General features: G+C 33.6%; 1 pseudogene; it reads left to right on the forward strand.

The window, feature by feature from the left end:
- The first annotated feature begins 462 nt into the window (after positions 1 to 462).
- On the forward strand, positions 463 to 2,561 carry LOC117285363 (annotated as a pseudogene).
- Positions 2,562 to 12,342: the final 9,781 nt, after the last annotated feature.

Below are 12,342 nucleotides of genomic sequence, written 5' to 3' on the forward strand. Positions count from 1 at the left end.
TTCTGACCTACTATGTCCTGATCAAGGGACAGTAATACAAACTCTTGACCCTTGCTGAATCAAACTATAATAGGTTTTCTTACAATCTCATTACTAACTGTAGCGATGATAGCACAGAGTCTAACCAAAAGTGTTTTTCTACACAAAGCAATAAGCAAACTATTATCTCATTTGAAAATCATGATGAAAAAAAATAAAAGTATCACAGTTCAAAGTACATGCATGCTTAAATCTAATATCATTAACAACTTCAATAAAAAAATATTAATTCAGGCTTCACTGCGGTCCAATTACGGATAGGGCGGTGTGGTCTTGGCGGCTCTTCGCAGACTTTCACAAGGACAGTTCCCCCTTCGGCCCTCAAGGGTCCTTGCCTCCGAGGCCTCTGGTATCTGAAATCTTGGAACAAGGTGAAAGCAGGCCCCAGGTGAGTGATCATACGGAGCCGCAGTCTCTACCGAGATGATAGAAGTACTGACAACTGACTTCCAGAAGCTGCTACACCAGCTGAATACTCTTTTGAAACAGGAGGCTAGATGTCCGCCAAAGGTCTGCGGCTTCAGACTAACTGAATCTGTACATGATAATGGCCTTAGAATGACTGCAAGACTGAGGGAATTTTGAAGTGGAAGATCTTAGTCTAACTCAGTTCTTTGGTTCTGATACAGAGACATTTTCTCTAGCTGTGAAATTACTTTTAGATTCCCATCTAAAATGAAAGTACAGCCTAAGCACCCTGGGTGTGTTGGACTGAGCTGCCTTTATTTGGCTGTAAAATCAATAGACAAGGAACGAAATGTCCCATTGGCAACTGACTTGATCCAAATAAGTCAGTATAGGTTCACAGTTTCAGAGTTGATACAAATGGAAAAGATTGTATTGGAGAAGGTGTGTTGGAAAGTCAAAGCTTCCACTGCCTTTCAATTTCTACAACTTTATTAATCCCTCATTCAAGAGAGCTTGCCATTCGAAAGGGAAAAATAGCTGAAATTTTGAAAGACTAGAAGCTTAGCTTAAGCCACATCACTGTAGGATCATATTTTCTAAAGCAAAGCCTTTTGTGTTGGCCTTATCTAACATTGCATTGGAGAGCCAAGCACAGAAATTTGTAGTGTTAACAGAAGGAGTAGAATATCTTCATAAACATTCCAATACAAATGGCAGAGATATCACCTTCTGCAAGAACTTTGATACAAGTGTTTAACTAAAGATTCAAATAATTGTTCCAAACAACATGTTTAGAAGTCAAAGTGGATTGCTTCTGGGCATACTGCATGGCAACTAAAGCATAGTTACTATAGAATAACTCATCTTCCAAAAATTCCTGAAATAGTTTCTTAATTGGTAAATTTGGTAGTTATTCTCTGTATAGAGAAAATTGTGTAATTTTCTCCTGCAATTGAAGTATTGAAATATTACCTTCAAAATAAATCAACTGGACTTGAAATAGCAACAAGGAAAAACTGGTATTACCAACCTAATCCTCTAACATTTGAAGATGTTTGCTATATAAGGTACAATACTCTAAGGGCTAGGCATCATGGGGAACACCTGTAATCCTAACATTTGGCAGGCTGAGACAGGAGGATTATTGCTAAGAGGTTGAGGCCAACCTGTGCTACTTAGTGAGTTCAAGGTCAGCCTAAATTACATAGCAAGACCCTGTTTCAAAAAGTTTTGAAAAAAAACACCCTTAGTAGTTTCTAATCTATGATATGTTAACCAATTCATTAAATCAGCAGGTTAGAAAACAATATCCTCTTTAATAATCTGAATTTGTAAGGTACTGCTGAAATAATGATTTTTAAATTGCACATCTTGCTAAATGTAGCCCTAAACTCTAGCTTATTTAGTTATAATAGGGCCAAGAGTTTGATCCGTATATGAACTAATTTGAGACCATTGGCTTATAAACAGAATCACTATGAACTTCAATAAAGTAATATAAATAGATGATCTTTTGGGTTTCTGAAAATTGCCAGTATGTCTCAACATACCACTATTGCAATTGGAATAATAGAAAGTGATTATACTCATGAAATATATAAATGCAGTCACAGCACATATTCTATATGTTCTTGCCATTTAAATTTATTCACTTTCCATTTTTTTCCTTTTCTCATATTTTTCCACTTCTCTTCTTTCCTTTCCCTTACCTTTCCCACTTCCCCTATTCCTTTAGCCCTTTTCTTCCTATTTCTCTTTATCACTTATACAACTTGAACCTTATTTACACTTTTAGTATATCACACCAAAGAAACTATTCGGTATTTAAACATGTGTGTCCCATTTATTTCACTTAAGATTATGGCCTGTACTGTATACCTAAAAAGTACCAATAAACTCAATGAAAAATTTAAAAATTTATTAACTTATAGTAATGATCTATCTTTTCCTACTCAAAATGGTTAATATTTAATATGTCTACATATTATTATGAAACTTAGGTATGAAAAGTTTACTTTTAACAGCAAGTAGTAGTGAGATAAGCTTTTGATAAGTTGGGGGTTTTTTTGTCTTTACATAAATAGTATTATTTCAGCAACAAAAAATTACTTTGAAGCCTTTAGAGCCCTGAGCTATAGATCCCATAATATTATAATGGTTTTAAATTATGAACCCTCAAAACATCAAAACTAGATTAATGTAGTGTTCTCCATCTTTAGAAAACTGCCTAATTAATATAATGATGCAGGAGGAATGTTTATATTTGAATTCATCTGTAAAGCTAAAAGCATAAATGTAAAACACTTAATACAAGCCTGAAAAGGTGAACTGTGAATCTTCATTTCTAACATTAATTTAACTTTCTCTACTGGATCAATATATTATATTTAGGTGATATTAAAAATAGTAACCTACTTAATTTAAATGTTAAATTTTAAATTATGAGATTTACATCAAAACCAACACTTCACACATGCACTTTTTGAAGGTATAATAAAGGTTATATTCTAAATAATATAATGGTTTCTTGGCATCCATAATGCAAGTAAGAGATAGTTCAGAGAAGAGAATATTATTGCTATATGAGAATTACATTTAAATTTAAAAACATTTTGTATTAAGCAGAATTACTTTGTATTATGCAGACCTACTAAAAGGTAGTATATTCACTGAGCTATCTTTGATGTTTGCTCTAAAAAACAGGTGACATCTGTACTGATGATAAAAGTTTCTGTACAGAATCCACTTCCTTAGCCTATTTAGTTCCATTTAAAACTATGTTCTACTATATTACATAGGAAGTAAAAATTGATTATCACTCTGAAAATTTGCTTTACTCTAAGTTCTGTCTAGATAAAGCATTCCAGGTTTTACAATGGGCTGTTTCTATAAAACTGCCATTGCTTCCAGTGGTTTTGTTTTTTTATTTTTTTTAAGTGGGAGAAAAAAAATCAAAACTCATTCCAAGGTTTTATGATAGATAGTAATAAGGTGTGTGTTTAAAATGTAAAAAGTGAAGAAAAAGTTAAATTAAAGACAATTTGAGTTCCAAATTTAAGAATGAGGAGTTTGAACTGGCTGAAGATATAGTCATGCAGGTTTAAGTGAAGGGTTAGGCTTCTTATTCTGAAGTTAGTTGGGGAAAGCAGCATAGGAAAATATATGTATAATAAGAATAGCTATAAGTCAAAGCTTCAGGTTGGCATTTGAATATAATTAAAAAATAAGACCTGGAGCAAACAAGAGAAAGAAAAATGTCTAGAGAATAAGGAAAAATTTTAAAGAAACCATCAAATATCAAACTTTTTTCTCTAATAATAAAAAGCAATTAATTCACTGCCAATATAATATACACTATTAGATGTTTATAAATTTTACCAGTAAAGGAGAATAGATGCTTGTCTTTCTATCCAGAAGGAAGATTCCTTTAAAAAAAAAAAAAAAAAAAGATAGCCTTGATTATAAGTGAAGGTACAATCCAGGATTAGAAACAAGCCATCTGACTTTATTATTCCCCAATCAATTTACCTGTATAACTACTTACTAAGTATTCAATTTAATAGACTCTGCAGAACAAAGACGCTACATACTAACTAGTTTCAGGATTATTACAAGTTCAATGTAGTAAGCAGACTCGGTGGCATGTTGATACTCTAAGGAAATGAGGTGGTTTATTGGAAGTGCTGAAATTGAGGGCACCAAACATTTTGGATTTTATAAGACAGATGATTGTGCCCTACACTGTATCAGGAAGATTTCTTTTAACAGGAAGAACTACAAATGATCTTAAAAGATGGGTGTCCAACTATGCACGTGCATTTTATTTGCCTTCTAGTCATACTGATGGCATGAGAGGGACACCCACTGTAAGGTACGGAATGACCAATTATACAACACTCAGCATCAGGCAGATGAAATTAACAGCATTATTTACACATTTACTCACAACTTTGGGGGGGTGACACCTAATTGGACACAAATGTATTTTCTTTGGAAGCAGAGTAAAGAGATGAGGAAAGTAGACCATAGTACGAAGAAAGTAGGGTAACATCACCTGGTTATTACAGAAGATGTCGTCTGGCTGTTGGAATAATTTTGTGCATTAGCAGAGAACGCTACTACTCTGGAATAAGAAAAAATGGTACCTGTTCTCTAATGATGAGAAATATTGTCAAGAGGGCCAGGGATTAGCTTGGTGGTTCCACTGCCTCCTCACAAGCACAAGGTCCTGAGTTTGATCCCTGATACAAAAAGAAAGAGAGAGAGAGAGAGAGAGAGAGAGAGAGAGATGTCAAGAGGGAGAAATTTTTATCATAGGAGCACAATGGGAAAGGGGATTTAATGTTTAAGGTATTTAAGAACCTGCAGGTTTCACCAAATGCCAAGGAAGTATAGAGTAGCCTCCATCTTAGGTCTTATACCATAAGGAAGAGATAAGATGGGGACTTGCATGTGCAGCAAATTCTCTCTCTCTCTCTCTCTCTCTCTCTCTCTCTCTCTCTCTCTCTCTCTCTCTCTCTCGCTGCTAAAATTGCCATTTCTCTGACAGCTGCGAAGATGAACAAATCCTTATGGCTTCTTTCTGAGAAATGCCTCCTCCTGACTGATTCCCGGATCTTACTGTCCATTATGTGTCCCACAAGTAGTGCTGAGCATTTGGAGAATATGTGAAGACAGAATCTTTCCACCCATGCCTGTCTGGAAAGGCAGTAAGAAAGGACAATCTCAAACCAGGTGAGGACAGCAGAATACTTGGCAAACTACAGTGATTGGTAATGAAAGGGGAATTTCGTCTATGGGTTCAAGGTAAACTTACTATCGAGAAATTCCCTAATTGAAATTTTCTTTGTTCAACATATCTGAGTCTGTCCTGCCTCACATATGTTTGAGCTCAGGAATGTTTTTGTCTGTAGAAGAGTTTTGTCATTTCACCAGAATGCAAATGAGATATAAGCCTCATACTTTAATTACCCTATAAGCATGTTGCCAGCACCATGTGTGAGCCGATAAAATGACTGAGCCCACCTGCTAACAAATATTCAAACTCTGTAACCAATAAATGCATGTCAGATGTGCCTTATCTGTAACCCCACCCCTCCCAAAGAGTAAATCCTCCTTTGCTGAGCACTGGATGGGACCAGTCTCCCTCTTGTGAATGCAGACGGTCTGCTGATGTTAAATGAAGCTTTACTTTGTCTCTGCAGCTCCTGGTGTGCTTTCCATCCTCCCAGACTAGTGACAACGAGCTATAACAGCTATAACAATTGAATAGAAATTTTGCCATTTCATCAAGAGACTGGATTCCACTTATCTTGCCATCAGTGACAATAACAAAACAATCCTCTGGGTCCTCTGAGGGAATCCCATCTCATAGAGGCAGAATTATAAACTTCCCGAAGATCTCAGTAGTAGCAGAAGTAAATGGTTCAGAGGCTCCACTTAGTCTGTCAGGCACTGCTACCTTTTATTCACCTAGTGTCAAAGGAAATCCATGTCTGTAAAAGGCCTCCTGGGATGGTTTACAGAGACTGGAGTGCCAAGTTTGTTTTGTTAGTAAAAGACCTGGACATCTGGAAAGTGTCTTTGTAAAAATATGAAGGACTCTCATGAGCTAGCATCTTTTTTTCATTGAGTTTATTGGTATATTTTAGGTATACAGCACAGTTACATTCATCACTGGGATCTTGTACCTTTTACATGACAGGTCTTGGTTCTCATTTTTCCCCATACCCCGGCCCTCACTTCATCCCCTCCACCCTTCCCTATTTTCTCTGGTGTTAAAAACTGAAAGTGTAAATAAGATTCAAATGGTATAACTGACAATGTAAAATAGGAAGAGCTGGCATTTTTGTTACAGAGTTGAAATTAAAATCACTCAGGAATATATATTTTCTGTTAGTAGGTTGATATGATCATCATCTATAATTTAAAGTTGAATTTAGCACAGTTTTGTTACTTTCATTATGGAACTCTATGTAAAATCTGTCTTTTGCTAAATGAAATCTCAACACATACGTTCTGAAATATTAAAAAAATTCATGATTCTTATTTTTTAAAATTTCCCATATATGCTCCCATGTGTTGTAAATTAAATCTCACAGCCGTTCCATTCAAGAAACCCATATCAAAGACATGAAATCACTCTGTAGAATCCAGTTCCCTGACATGATTCTAAACATTGTCTTTAAGCCACAGATAAAGCTCTCAGATGTTCAGGCTTTTATGCTTAGTATTAAAGGGCCACTTTTGTCTCTCAATAATAAGAAATATAATTAATTTTTATAAAATACATAAATAAATAAAATATAAGCAATTCATTTTACATATTCATGTTATCATCTTCTGGCCACATCTTCAATCAATGTCCATTTACTGTACTTAAGTGAGACTCTGAAATATGTTTTTAAAATGTAATTCACTGTTCACAGATAAAAGTGCCCAAATCAAATGACTTTAAATACTATCCACTGAAATCATTTCTTTATTTATGCAGTAAAGAACATTTGTTTAAATTTTTATTGTAAGAAATAAACTAAAAATGTTTTTACATAAGGTATGGATTATTGGCTCTGCATCTTATGTGATATGTCATCCAGCACAGTTCAAACATCCTTTAAACTCAGGTTATCGTAAGTTAAGTGGATGTAAAAAATATTCTAATCCAAAAAGATTATTGTAAATCACATTTTTGTGGTGCTGTGTCCCAGATACAGTTGTCTGAATCCTACTAAATGTTAGTTCTTTGTTGACTTTTTTCTAGTTCTGATCTGCCCATAGCAGTTCTGTGTGTGTGTTTTAAAAAAATATTTCTTTTATATGTCATGCATGTTCATTTTACAAAACATGCAAAATATGGAAACTCACAATAAAAAACCAAACATACCAATTTAACCTCTCCACCTTAAGTAAATCACTATTAATACTTTGGGCATAATAATACTAATTCTACTCTAATCTTAGATATGGCTTTTTAATATGCATGTGCTTGTGTCACATACTTTATTTTTATCAACAATGTATTGTAACAAATATTTTTTGATAAAATTAATTATAAATATTTTCTTAAATGTATAACTTTCCTTTTCTGTATATTTGTAACATTTTCAATTACACTAAAATTTAAAATACTGAAAACAAATATCCATGAAATTTAATTTTATACTCACTTTTATTTTCTCACAATAACTTCCAGGGATAGAATTTCTAATTAAGTTAATATTTAGACCTGAGTGTATGTGTACGTGTATGTGTATGTGTAAATAAACAAAGATTTTTGGTCTCTAGTTCAAGTGATAAATTCAAATCAAAAGTACTCTAATTAAATGAGCCTTTCTTTTTTCCAACGAATAACAAAATATTCTTGCATATAATTAAACTTCTGAAAGTATCATTAAGTTTTGTTTATATTCCTCTCATGTTTATCAGAAACTGAAGGCCACTTTATGATTTAGCACAACTTTTCTATGTGAAGCATACAACTATTTCTATAAGAGTCATTAAATTCAGACTGCTGTAGTCATCAAAAATGTTTCTATTTTTCTTTTTGGTGTATGAATTTATATTCAGAAAGCTAGTTAAAACTACTCCATTCCAAATCCTCAACATTGTCTACATATGCAATAAGAAAGCTGCTTATTTGATTTTGGTACAAATTTGTATACACAAATTTTATAATGTTTATGTATTCTTTCCATAGTGTCAACTACATTTTACTTTTTAAAAAATTTTTATTGAGTTTATTGATACATTCTAGGTATACAGTACAGTTACATTCATTACTGGGATCTTGTACCTTTACATGACAGCTCTTGGTTCTCATTTTTTCCCCTTGTCCCTGCCCTCCCTTCACACACCCTCCCCATTTACAAACACTTTAATTCCATTTTTTCATTTTCTCACATTTTTTTCCTTTCCCTTATTCCCCTTCCCCTACCCTTTTACATTTTAAATTAGACCATATTTTATGACATTTACCTTTCAAAATATAAAAAATATATATGTATATTTGGGGACAATTGGTGACTTTGACCTTAATTTACTATACCTCACTTTATGACATAAATTCTGACAAAAATATTACCATAAATCTCCTTGGTTAACTGACATATTTGGACAATATTAAAGGTGGAACCCATCATAATATTTATTCTACATGTTTATTTTTGTGCTAGAGTCATGTTGTTTTTGTTAGTTGCAAAAAGTTGCCATCTCAGGCTTCAATTTTTTTAAAGGTTAGTACAGTTGGGAAAAAGGAGCTGAGTAACTCCCTTATTTTCCTTTTATTTAACTGTAATGCCACACCAGCCAACGAAGACAGGGAAATTGTGTGATCCACTTCCATTTTCTCCATTCAACCACACACACAACCCCACCGTAATGATCATCCGTGCTTTCATAATCCTAAAACACAGGAGTTGTATTGACTACTTCCCTTCTCTCCATTCCACACATAATAGCACTCTAATAATTATTCAGGCTTAAACCTAGGAGGGCTCACAGATTGCTGATATCAGCAAAGGGAGACAGTTCCTGATTTTTGTCCACTCAACTGTAACAGTTCCTCTGTCTATTTTTCCATCATGGCATACTGTTAACATCAGCAGTACAGATTTGTTTTTCTTTGCCATGTATAAGGCAAATGTTATATCATACTAAAATTCAAAACAATTCTGTTTTCAAACTGAAACATTCATTGAAAATTTCTGCTTTGTTCTTGTGTACAGTTCCTATGCTTGTTAACAAATGTAACATCAATCACAAACTGATAAACCAGTTGTCAAATATCACATTCTATCAATTTAGGGGATGGGGCAATAAGTGTGTTCACAACATCATTTTGTTTACTACTATAGGAATCAAAGTCATGGTGGTTGAGCTGTGGGATAATTTTCTAAATTGAAAGTATGACATAGTTTCACATCTGCCAGGGCATATATTTTTATACTGTATTTTAAAGGCTTTTGGGGCAAATGAAATGCTGTGAGTTGTTCATCATTAGTCATATTTTCAGGTAAATTTCAGGCAAATTGCTTCAAATTTTGAAACAGAATTCTCAAACAATGAGCAGATGACAATCAAGTTACCAGTTCTTTTTCTTTCTTGGTGGGTGGTTTTGTCATCAAACATCATTAACGAACATGACATTTTCACAAATATGTATGGAATTTGAGATTATCATGTTAAGCAAAATAAGCCAGACTCTAAAAGACAAATATCATAGGTTTTCTCTAATATGTGGCACCTAAAATATAAAAAAGACCTAAGATAATAATTATTATTAGATAATAAGAAAATAAGGGGGAGAAGGATATATATGATAGTAATAGGAGATATGGGTATGACAATGTGAAAATATCAGATGAAAATGCAATATTTTGTATACATGTGCAGTTCTTTTCACACCTCCTTTTTAAAGTATCAGTAAAGGCAATATTAAGGAGGTGTGTTTTTCATTTTGGAAAGTATCTGCAAAGTAAAATTACTACAATGAGTAAAATGTCAAAAACTTGTTTTATAATGCTTCGTTGTGTGGGGGTCAATTAAGAGAAATATTGAAGGAGATAAAACATGAGAAAATATGAATGAAAGTAGTAGAAGTATACTCATCCAGAGAAGCAAAGATTTACACTTAATAGGACTAATATGTCAACTTAAAGCACTAGATATAATTTTGGGTCCACTCAATTTGATTAATCAGATCAAAGAAATCATAATGAAACACAGCTCACTGGGGATTTAGCTCAGTGGTGCCAATTCCTGCCTTGCAAGCACAAGGTCCCAAATTCTAACCCCAGTACCAAACTAAAAAACAAACAAACAAAAAGAAACACAGCTTAACAGTAGTAACTATGTCATCGAATGAAATAAATTGCCTTACAGTTTATGGACATAATTACTTGTGTCAGATCTATCTTTAGCACAGCAAAAGTAAAAATATAGCATATCTATCCTGAGAAAACAAATGTATTACCATCTGACCACAGATGTATTTGCTCCATATATATTTAAAACAAACAAATAAAGCCAAAATTGAACAACAAAAGAAAGGCAAAAGTGATGGAATCATTTTAATTGGTCTATATTGTCAGTGTCCTTAGACACAAGAGAAATATGTATATATTGCAAGAAATAGACCATAATCCATTACTGAAAAATTCCAACAGATTGAATCCTTAAAATCATGAGCTCAAAAATGCTACTATCTTGACAACTGTTCCAAGAACTCACGATAATTACAACATGGTCTCTTTAACATGTGTTATTAGGAATTGAAATCAGGATCCTAGATATTTACAAATAAAATTAACTGAAAATGGTCTCCTGCCTTACATCACACAGTAAAATTTTTCAAAAACTGACTACAGAGTTAAATACTGGCTTTGAAAATGTAGAACTTCTAGAAAGAAAATCAAAGGAGAAAACTTTCTTGATATCATTTATCTTGGCAAGGATTTTTTGATATGACACTATAAAGAGAAAAATAATAACTAGGTATGTGAAATTATTAAAAACTGAAATCTGCACAAAAATCAATCAACAGAATGAAAAACAAACCCAGAGAACATAAAAAAATAACAAACCATGTATCAAATAGGAGATAATTAAAAATATATAAGAAACAATTTGAAAAATAAAAAACTCCTGATTTTTAAATGAGCAAAGGATTTGAACAGACATTTCTTCAAAGACATGAGAATGATCAAGAAGGGCCATGTGGGATTTAGCTCAGTGGTTCCACTGCCTGCCTCACAAGCACAAGGACCTGAGTTCAATCCCTGGTACCAATAAAAAAAAAAAAAAAAAAAAAGGATATATGAAAAGATGGTAACATGCAATATACATAATCAATAAAGAAAATGAGGCATATATAAATTTGTGTGTATAATGGGCAATTGTGTGAATTGTGTGTGTGTGTGTGTGTGTGTGGCATTTATGAACAATTATTTAGTCTTTAAAAAGAAGGAAATCCTGCCATTTATAGATACTATTTATAGATGTTATAGCCAACCTGACTCCATTGTGTGCCACCATGCCATTTTGTTTTTTGTTTTTTTTTTTCTTTTTATTGAGTTTATTGGTACAGTCTAGGTATACAATATAGTTATATTCATCATTGGGATCCTGTACCTCTACATAACAGGTCTTGATTCTCATTTTTTCCCCTTGTCCCTGCCCTCCCTTCACCTCCTCCTCCCTTCCCCATTTACAAACACTTTATCTCCTTTTTTTCAATTTCTCATATTTTTTTCCTCTCCCTTATTACCTTTCCCCCACCCTCCCCACTTTCCCTACACCTTCAGCCCTCTACTTCCTATTTCATATTATTAATTATCTCATTAGGATCTTGTGTACTATTATAGTTTTTCACACCAGAGAAACTATTCGGTATTTCAGTTAAAAAAATCTCTGTATGAACATTAAAAATAGGGAAACCTAAAATAAAAGTAAAAGAGAAAAGGCAATGATGTAAGATTAAAATAATCCTTAACTCTGAAGATGAAAATCACCATGCCATTTTGTACCTTAGCTTGAACAAAGTGCTTGCACTTGAACAAAGCATCCCAAACCCCCATATCCTGTTTGGTAGTAAACTTGCCGCAGTTGCAGGATGTTTTGTAGTTCACCTAGTATGTGAGACTTCCTTGTGACCTCCACTAACCTGGCATGGTTCTCCTTCTGTAAGATTCTACTTGCTCTCCTCTGAGCCCTCTCCAACTGAAAGCATGATTTAAAGGGAGAAATAAAAGTGTTTTCCATTGCCAAGGAAACTTTCTGGGCAAGAGCCCCTCCTTGGCAACTCAAATCTGTCAGAGAGTGTGGTGCATCTCTATTGTTCTAACTCACTCATCCACAACATAACAATGTACACAAACCTGAAAAACCATATACTAGGTG

The sequence above is a fragment of the Fukomys damarensis genome, unplaced genomic scaffold (genome assembly GCF_012274545.1).
Source record: "Fukomys damarensis isolate Sample0158 unplaced genomic scaffold, DMR_v1.0_HiC HiC_scaffold_9, whole genome shotgun sequence".
Classification (NCBI taxonomy): domain Eukaryota; kingdom Metazoa; phylum Chordata; class Mammalia; order Rodentia; family Bathyergidae; genus Fukomys; species Fukomys damarensis.